We start from the raw sequence: 10613 nt of genomic DNA, 5'->3' as shown, positions 1-10613 counted from the left end.
CTTTTTGTCACGTACTCCGCTCGAATGTGCACCTTGCTTATCAAATAATAGACTATGTGTACCCCACGTATCAAATAGGCCGGTTACATGTACCCCTACTTCAATGTACACTGGGGTCGAATAATAGACTATCATGTACCCCATTTATCAAATAGACCAGCTACATGTATCCCTACTTTATTGTGACTTGTATCATCGGAACTAAGACTATCTATATGCACCCTACTTATCAAATAGACCAGTTACATGTACGCCCACTTAAATGTGCTCTAGGGTTATCAAACAGTTGAACTACCATTTGGCATCTCCGCCCTTTTCAATTTTGCAACACCAACAAAAAAATCACATTTTGCCTATAAATGTGTTCTATGTGTCTAATCCTCTTGGACAAACTAGATCTTCAACTGCCATTAATGAGCCAAAACGACGTCTCCTCCTAGGCCTCTAAAGCCGAGCTAATTAAAAGCTGTGGTGACATTTAATTGGCAGCAATGAGAAAACCCAGTTGACAAAAGCTACATGCCAGCGAGGGAGTCAAAACAAGTCGCTTTTCTAATTCAAGAAGAGAACGCATTCCATGAAAACCAGATCACAATGTTTATTTCTTTCCTCATCAATTGCTTCTTTTTAATTTGTGATTGATATCATTTTCAATTCAAATGTCAAAAACTATTTGATTTTATAAAGTTAAACCGTACCAAACATTGACCCATAATCATAACCGGCGCAGGGGCAGGAATTCGAAGCCTTCGCTGTTTTCAGTTTTTTCCGGCCGGGTTCGAGGTAACACCTCGCTCTGCTCCGGGGACTTTGAGCACTGGCGAGTGCAAGGCAGTGGCAGCAGTAGTCTAGGCTGTGGATGGAAGCTCACATCCTCCCTGCCGCCTCCCACGCTTCACACCGAACACACTCCAGATCTAATGAAGCGCCATCTGGGCAGGCTCGCAGACCTGTGCCCGGGCTGCAGTTCGCAAACGTTCTCGTAATAACCGCCTTGCTCCGGTTAAATAAAAGGGCAACATGTTGTTTTCTTTTGGTACATTCTGGCTCCGATCGCTGAGCTGAAAGAGTTGTTTTTTGTGACATTCTCCAACAAAGAAGTTTGTCTGCGGGGATGAGAACAACTGCATTATGTGTTTGGGAACACACGTTTATCACATGAACGGCGTTTCACTAATACCGAGCTGAAAGAGTTGTTTTTTTGTGACATACTCCAAAAAAAGAGAAACATGTTTCTGTCGTCGTTATGTGGTCTGGGACACACGTTTATCTCATGGATCGCCCGGGGTTCCACCATTACGGCGGTAGCGTGTGAACCCTGGTCCTCCGGTGAAGCCGTCTCTATTCAGTGCTGCTTCAGAGAGGAGAGCGATGCATGGGAAGGCAGGGTCAGTGGCCATGCCTGCCTGTAGGCTAATCATAACAGCGAGACAGGTCCCTGTGCATGTGAGACGGGACAAAGCCACGAGAGAGCCACGACACTGGCTGCTGCTGCTGCCGCTGCAGAGTCAGAGACGTTCAGCCGTGCGGGCGCACAAAGACATGGGAGACTGTAGAGGGACGGGAGCCATGGGAGAAAATAAATAAAAAGGTATACGGAAAAGAGATTCAGGCATTCATCGCAAAATCAATAAAAAAAACTCAGAGGAACTCCAGCATCAAAAGCAATATTCTTATGATTCAGGTACTTGTCTTACTCAGGCTTTCGGTCCTTTTGTTCCTTTTTTGTAGGGTTTTATAAAGAGCGACAGAGAGGCAGAGAGAGGGAAGCAGGGAGAGAGGGAGAGGGAGAGAGAGAGAGAGAGAGAGAGAGAGAGAGAGAGAGAGAGAGAGAGAGAGAGAGAGAGAGAGAGAGAGAGCTGTCAACCTAGAAATGAGTGCAGCAGCAGAGTTACATCACAGCAAATCACACTGAAAAGGTCTTCTTTTGTCAACCCTGCTCACTGCCAGGGCTCAAAACACACTCCTATATGGACCCTCTCCTGCCAGGCTGTGTGTGTGTGTTTGTGTTTGTGGGTGTGTGTATGTCTATGTGTATGTGCGTGTGTGCATATGCAAGCATGTGCATGTGTGCGTGTGTGTGTGCACTAGTGTAAATGCATGTGTGCCTGTGCGCCTGTATGCCTGCGTGCGTGTGCATGCGTGTGTGCAGGTGCCTGCGGGTGTGTGTGTGTGTGTGTGTGTGTGTGTGTGTGTGTGTGTGTGTGTGTGTGTTTGTGTGTCCGTGCGGGTGTGTGAGTGCTGCGTTTCCACGGCAACCGACAGAGGTGTGAGAGGTGCATGCTGTTCAGGTGGCTGTGTTACGAGGGTCCACTGTGTGTGGCAGCTCTTTGTCTGCTGGTCGTTCAGAGAGCCTGAGCCAAACCATTCAACCCAGTACGCACAGAGCTGTGTCGGCCCAGCAGCCCCCACAAGGCCAGCCAAACAATCAGGGTAAACACTCTATCACCACGGCAGCCATCTTTGTCTCCCTTTGAAAACCGAAAATGCGCCCAATTGTATGGAAATGTGTCGAAAACACGGTTAATTTATTAACATATTCCCTTTTTAATGTGTTTATTTGCTCATGTGTTCTCAAAATCTAGTTCAATTAGTGTATAGCTTGATAAGTATTAACCGCATACAAAACGGTACAACGACATTGTAGTTAGATCGTGTGGTATTAGTTTGACCAGCAATGAAAGTGACATTGCAGTGTTCATGGCATTAAAGATCCTGTTTCATCACGTACAGTGAAATTTGCAGACAAGCTTTCAGACAGTGCAACAATAGTGTCTTGTTCTTACTGTGCAGGGAACCGACAGTTAATTTATTTATTTATTTAAATAAACCACTAGGCCTGGGTAACATCCCACTTGCAGTGACTTGCAAGGCAGTGGCTGTAAACAATGACCTGCTTATTGTCTTTGGGGTATGAGTCTGCCACTGATTAAATGTGGTCATGGTTACGCCAATAGTATTCATGACTCCTCATGGGTTGGCAGCTGTCTTGCAGCACGTCCAAGTCCGACCGCGCTGAGACCGTTTAGCGAATTCTCCTGGCTTAACGTCGCTGACGAGCAATGGGGTTACAGTTGATTTATCATGTTTGGCCCAGTACTCTAAATGCATTATATGGGATGTATTAGGGTGGTAAGCAATACCTTTAATGGGAGGATTCAGGTTTAATAGCAGCTTGGGTTGATTATCGTTCTAACGTTCTGTCAATCTAATCTGTACTTCTCGTTGGAGCTTTGGTGCGTTTTTAAGCATCTGGGTTAAAGCTTGGAAATCAACCTGTATTAATCTGTTAGTGATCTGATATAGACCTGGGCTTTATCGTCCTCTCTCCCTCCCTCTCTCTCTCTCTCTGTCTCTCTGTCTCTGTCTCTCTCTCTCTCTCTCTCTCTCTCTCTCTCTCTCTCTCTCTCTCTCTCTCTCTCTCTCTCTCTCTCTCTCTCTCTCTCTCTCTCTCTATCTTTCTCTCGTTCTCGCTTTCTCCCTGACTCTCCCTCTTCTTTTCTCTATCTCTGCCTCATCTCGCTCCATCTGCAGTGAATTGCGTGCTGTCTGATGTCGTCAACTGCTGTACGCACGCCAGAAAACAAGATCAAATCTTGTGTGTGTGTGTGTGGAAAGGCTCTCGGTGTAGGCACAAGAGAGTTAAAATAGTCGAAAGTCTTCCGTTCCAGCAGTCAGTGTGACGTGAACTAATGTACCCCGTTCCTCCAAAGGAGATGGGGTAAGTTGAGCAGACAGTCATGGAGTGCATTCCATGTTCATTAGTGTCATGTTGTGATGCACATCACCTGCAGCTCCAGGGTACAGCCCTACCAGAGCACAGCCGCGACTGTTGGGGCGTGTGTGTGTGTGTGTGTGTGTGTGTGTGTGTGTGTGTGTGTGTGTGTGTGTTTTAGTGTGTGTGTGTGTGTGTGTGTGTGTGTGTGTGTGTGTGTGTGTGTGTGCGTGCGTGCGTGCGTGCGTGCGTGCGTGCGTGCGTGTGTGTGTGTGTGTGTGTGTGTGTATGTGTGTGTGTGTGTGTGTGTGTGTGTGTGTGTGTGTGTGTGCGTGCGTGCGTGGGTGTGTGTATGTGTCTGTGTGTGTGTGTGTATGTGTGCGCGCGTGTGTTTGTGTATGTGCGTGCATGCGTGTGTATGTGCATGCATGCGTGTTTGTGTTGGGCACTTGGGTATCATATCCAAGGGTGTTGGATATGATAAACACCTTTGTCTTCCCTAGTCAACTTTTAACAGGTGGAGGACTTGTCTCCCTATTATTCTGCGTTTCTCTTTGTGTCTGTCTCTCCTCTCTCCTTCTCTTTTTGTGTCTGTCTCTCCTTTCCTCCTTCCTCTCTCCTCCCCTTTCCGTCACTCTCCTCACTTCCTCCTCTCCTCTCTCCTCCTCTTTCTCTCTCTCTCCTCTCTTCCTTCTCTCCTCTCGCCCCCCCTCTCTTTGAATCTGTCTCTGGTCTCCCTCTCCTCTCTTTGTTTCTATCTCTGGTCTCCTTCTCCTCTCTTTCTGTCTATCTATGGTCTCCCTCTCCTCTCTTTGCGTCTATCTCTGGTCTCCCTTTCCTCTATTTGTGTCTGTCTCTGGTCACCCTCTCCTCTCTTTGTGTCTGTCTCTGGTCTCTCTCTCCTCTCTTCCCCCCTCCCTTCTCTCCCGCTCTTTGCCCTCCCCTCTCTTCGTCTCAGTATATGGATTTCTTTCCGTCTTATGCTGCCATCCTCTCATACTCTCAACCCCTCCCCATTCCCCCTCCATCCATCTCTCTCTCTCTCACTCTCTCTCTCTCTCTCTCTCTCTCTCTGTGTCTCTCTCTCTCTCTCTCTCTCTCTCTCTCTCTCTCTCTCTCTCTCTCTCTCTCTCTCTGCCTCGGGCAGTAGTGGATTTGGCTGATGTCTGCACAAACACATGGACCCCAGTTCTTGTGTGTTCTTGAAGGCAGGAGAAGCTCTGAAAGAGTAATGACTTGGGTAAAGACACAACACACACACACACACCCATGAACACACGAGTACAAGTGAATGTACACACGCACACGCACACATGCACACGCACATCCATTTGATTTAACACTCACACACAAACACACACTTTCCTTTTCCATTGTCTCATATTTGCAGCAATCCAGGCCAGTTTCACAAGCGGCTGTGGAACTAAACACAATACTTATGATGGATTTGATATACACTAGATGGAAGGACGCATTATAATTGGAGACATACTAACGGCAAATCCAATGAGATGTCCGTGCAGGCCATCCAAGGTCGAAACATGGATTAAAACTCACTGTAGTTAAACCAACATGGCGCGTTGCTATCGATCTTGAGGATGTTATGACCGTTGTCCAGCCAGGTGACCACAGGCACCGTGTCCGTATGCCTGTGCCGCGTGTCTGCGTGTGTTTCTGCCTCTCCGTGGCCCAAATGGCAGCAGAGGCCCAGAGATGAAGTGGCTCACCTTTATGTCGCTTCACATCACGGCTGGAGACCCGTCCATGTCAGACGCATCAACACCAGCGCCGTTGACCCGCCATAAGACAGCCACAGTGACTCACTCAGCCCTGTGCATATGCCCGTGTCTGGGTGTTCTGTGGTGTTTGGTGTGTGTGTGTGTGTGTGTGTGTGTGTGTGTGTGTGTGTGTGTGTGTGTGTGTGTGTGTGTGTGTGTGTGTGTGTGTGTGTGTGTGTGTGTGTGTGTGTGTGTGTGTGTGTGTGTGCGTGCATGTGTGTGTGTGTTTGTGTATGTGTGTGTTTGTGTTAGTGGGTGTGTGTGTGTGTGTGTGTGTGTGTAAGTGCGTGCATGTGCGTGTGTGTGCGTGTGTATGTGTGTGTTTGTGTTAGTGGGTGGGTGTGTGTTTGTGTTAGTGGGTGTGTGTGTGTGTGTGTGTGTCTCTGTGTGTGTGTGTGTGTGTGTGTGTGTGTGTGTGTGTGTGTGTGTGTGTGTGTGTGTGTGTGTGTGTGTGTGTGTGTGTGTGTGTGTGTGTGTGTGTGTGTGTGTGTGTGTGTGTGTGTGTGTGTGTGTTGGTGCGTGTGTGTGGCCAATACATTCTTAGGGGGAAATCACACCTGTTATGTAATAGGGTTTTTTGTGGGCATAAATGTCAAGCTAAAAAAGGATGTTATCGGCCATATATGTCCTTTGTAAGAAAAAGCTTTTCTTGAATGTTGTTTCTCAAACTTTATCAGAGGAACTAGGTTGACCTCGATATGGCATAATGTGGGTTCATGCAACCATACATATATATATATATATTATATATATATAATGTTTGACTGTGAAATATTATTTCATTAGAGATATTCACCATGGCTGTTATTTTTTATATTATACCTTTCATATTTTATGAAAAGTAGTAATAATATTAGTAACAATAGTAGTAGGAGGAGGAAAAGTAGTAGTAGGAATAGTAGTTGTAGTAGTAGTAGCCTTAGTATTAGTAGAAGTAGTATTAGTGGTAGCAATGGCAATAGTAGTAGTAGGATTAGTAGTAGTAGGATTAGTAGTAGTAGTAGGAATAGTAGAAGTATTAGTAGTAGTAGTGTTATTTGTATTAGTAGTAGTAGTAATGTAGTAGTAGTAGCAGTAGTAATGTACTAATAGTAGTAGTCTGAGTATTAGTAGTAGTAGTAACAATAGAATTAGTAGGATTAGTAATTGTAGAAGTAGAAGTTGAGACATGGGGCTGGTGTTTGTTATCAGCCACGTGGATCAGCCTAGTGGAGTCCAATTCAACATCTGCACATGCAGTTAAGGCCAAAATCTCTTCCTCTCAACCACAGGAATTAGTTATGAATGTCAAGTAATTATTGGCAACAGATACTGGCAGCTTTGTTCATGAACAAAAAACCCTGTAGCGACACAAGCCAATTGAAATCAGCCAAATAGCTCTCTGAAGCACCCGACAACTGAAATTTTTCCCAGTTCGACTGCTTGTCAAACTAACCTTCATGGTTCTGCGGGCTTCCGTTTAACAACTGTGATTACAACTCTCTGTCATTACTTCATTATTTCCCTATCTGATCAACACATAGCACGTGTGATCAATTTGGAGTATACATTCATTCTCCTCATTCTTCATTTTTGTTTCGGGAGAAGCCATTTTGCCGACGCCAAGAGTGGATCTGTCTCTGGAGACGGGAGACGGGAGACAGGGACGGAGGTGGAGAAAAAGATGCTTCCTTTTTCCACCCAAGACCTCACATCAAACATGACAGCTGTCCACCCACGCACGCCGCCGCAGAACCAGCAGGTATAATCACCGTCAATCGAACAGAAGTGCATGACATGTACAACTTATAGAGGTCACCGATGTTTAGAGGACATTCGCCCTACAGTTTGTAGGAGGAAAGAGAACAGGGGGTTATAGAACAGGTTATAGAACAGGGGGTTATAGAACGGGGGGGGGGGGGGTCACGTTCTCAGGATGCCAGCCTTCCGTGTCAAGGCGGAGAAGGTTTGTAACCGAGCACCCTGTCAGGAAGTGAACCCTTTTGATGTGAACAGAATTAGCTCAAACTCCTGCTCTAGCTTTCGTCCACGACGACCGGAGCTGCTAACCGAATTACACAGAGACAATTGGTCTCACACCCGCTTTGCTGCAGCTAATGGCTAGCAATGCTAGCTATTCAACAAGGAGCGTTTGGTTGGGGTGTGATGCTAACATCAATGAGGTGGACAGGGGGCTGTTTCCACTGCCTTCAAAGGGTGCTGGGTGGCATGGGGAGGGGTGGGTAGTGGTTGGTGAGGGTGGACGGCTGGGATCGGATCGTTTTTGTTGTCCGAAATTTTCGAAGACTGTTGAATGTCACCGGGTCCGCTGGCAAGATGCGGCGAGGCAGCATCAAAGCAGAGATCAATCCTTCTCCCCTCCCCTCCCCCGACCCTGGCCCCTCCCCTATGGAGTGCTGAGGGGGCACCGCACGCACAATTACCCTTCAATCTGTTCCCAAGTACAATTAGCCCCCGGTCCTTGACACTGCAACACATGGTTTTGCAATAACGTAAGGACTAGCCTTTGTGTGCGTGTGTGTGTGGTTGTGTGTCTCAGTGTGTGCGTGGGTGCATGGGTGGATGTGTGTCTTTATGTGTGTGTGTGTGTGTGTGTGTGTGTGTGTGTGTGTGTGTGTGTGTGTGTGTGTGTGTGTGTGTGTGTGTGTGTGTGTGTGTGTGTGTGTGTGTGTGTGTGTGTGTGTGTGTGTGTGTGTGTGTGTGTCTGTGCATGGGTGAAAGTGTGTCTTTGTGTATGTATGTGTGTGTGTGTGTGTGTGTGTGTGTGTGTGTGTGTGTGTGTGTGTGTGTGTGGGTGTGTGCGTGCGTGTCTGAGTGTTTGTGTTCGTGCATGGGTGGGTGTGTGTGTTTCTGTGTGTGCATACGATGTGGGGTCCGACACTCTATCCTTCATCCTTCCACACAGTTGGAGTGACCATACCGGGATCAAAGACCCTTTGATGATCTGTGGTCTTGGTGGCCGAAAACAGGTACCGTACTGTAACAGAGACACCTGAATATACACTCTCTCGGTTGGTGAACACGATAAACATGGACGCTTTAATTGTAGTTCTATATATATTAATTTGGCATAGGAAGACCATAGCATTACAAACATTGTATTCTGTGTAATCTCTCTGTGTTTCTGATCTTTGTTGGGACTTTTTCTCTGTGGGCACTTGCCTCTTTGGGGACTTGTCTTTGTAGGGACTTGTCTTTGTTGGGAGTGTGTTTGTGGGGACTGTCTTTGTGGGGATGGTGATTGAGCCTGTGGCCCAATGATGAAGGTTGAATGAATGTTACAAACTGGTTGTTAGTGGGTTCCCAGGGCAACGTCCCAGGAAGGGTCCCCAGTTCCCAGAGGTCCCTGGGTTTGACCCCTGCCCACATCTGTGAACACCTGTCTACACATTAGGAAAGACAGGTGATACCTCAATCTGCTACTTCTCCTCCTCTGTAATAAAGCATGTATTCTTACCCATACTGGAGTACGCTGGTTAGGTGATTTGGGGTCAAAGGCTCTGTGCACATCAGTGCTCTCACTCACCGTCCTATGAGTTACCCCTCATCTCCTCTCACCGTGCTTCCCTTTGTCCGTCGTCGCTTGCTAGCGACGGAGGAGTGATTAATTTCTGTGTCAGCTACTCGGCTGATTGGACAAGCCTTTGGGGGAAAGTCTGGATTGATTGGATGGCTTCTCCCTCTTTTTCTTCTCCCTCTCTGCCCTGAAGCGGGAGCTGGAGTTGAGGAGGAGGAGGTGGAGGAGGAGGAGAAGCGTGGCTGCTTCTTCGCTCCCCGGAGATCAGCAGCAAATTAATACAACCAGAGTCTTCCTTGCTGTCCACGTCTTGTCAGTCACCTTCCCCCAGGTAGGGAGGCTCCACGCGGACGCAGGACGCAGGTGCACCGGAGTGGAGAGGGGATGATTGGAACATGAGCCAGCGAGTGTATTTGTAGCGGTGCAGTTGAAAGTGTGTGCGCATAGCGTGTGTGTGTGTGACAGTGAGTGTGTGTGTATCATATGCAACAATCATCATAAGAATGCACACAGTGCTCCATCTCTTCCACTGAAATATGTATTCATGCATCCACAGCCATGCAGCGGTGAGGTCCCTACCAGTCAATCAGTCACCACCTCTTCTAGTAAGGAGATAGCTACAACAGCTAGACACAACATAGGGGCAATGTCGAAGGTTTTCATGTAGATAAACGTCTGTTAAATCACTATCAATCACCTGATGAGGTGACAAGATGGTGATTGATCCTTTGGCCAACTGATAAAGGTCCTTGCATTGGCAGTATTAATGAATGTTAGAAACTGGGTGTTGGATGGATCCCAGGACAACGGTCCCAGGAAGCGTCCCGGGTTCCCAGAGGTCCCTGTTCTCCGAGTCTGACCCCTGCCCCCGTCAGTGAACATCCGTCTCCTCCTCCATAATAAAGAATGTGTTCTAAAAGGCTAATACAATAGAAATGACCTTATTCCACACTTTCTTCCATGAAGATTGCCCTGTGTGCACATTGTGCCTTTGTCTTGAGAATGTCCTCCTCGAGTGCCTTGCTCACGTGTCTAAGGAGACAATAGCATCGTGTCATTGTCAAGCTCCAGCAGCAGCAGCAGCACTTGTCTGGCCAGACAACACCTCGAGGGGACAAGCACACAGACTCCCTCACAATGACAACCCCTCTTCATATCACTTCCACTGCAAGTATGTCAAAAGCCTCGACAGACAGGTTTGCCCCGGATCAGCCGGCACCACTCTACCGACAGACACACACATACGCACACACATGCACTCACGCACACATGCACACGCACACACGAACAATCCCCCAAACCACACACACAGCCACACAAACAAAAACACACACAGACACACACAAAAAAACACACACATACACACACAAACACACACACGCACGCGCACACAAACACAAACACAAACACACAAAACCACGCATATACCCACACGGACACACACACACACACAAAAACACACAAGCAAAAAAACACATACACACACCTCCCCCGGACAGACAAGTCAATCATGGTTACTAAAAATAATCCCAAATGTCCTCCTCTGATGCGGGCGGAACAAGGGCGATTAAGGCCCTGCTGTTGTCAATGCTCAGAACACATT

The sequence above is a fragment of the Gadus morhua genome, chromosome 15, assembly GCF_902167405.1.
Source record: "Gadus morhua chromosome 15, gadMor3.0, whole genome shotgun sequence".
Classification (NCBI taxonomy): domain Eukaryota; kingdom Metazoa; phylum Chordata; class Actinopteri; order Gadiformes; family Gadidae; genus Gadus; species Gadus morhua.
The sequence above is the reverse complement of the archived record's forward strand: the minus strand, read 5'-3'. Positions refer to the sequence as shown.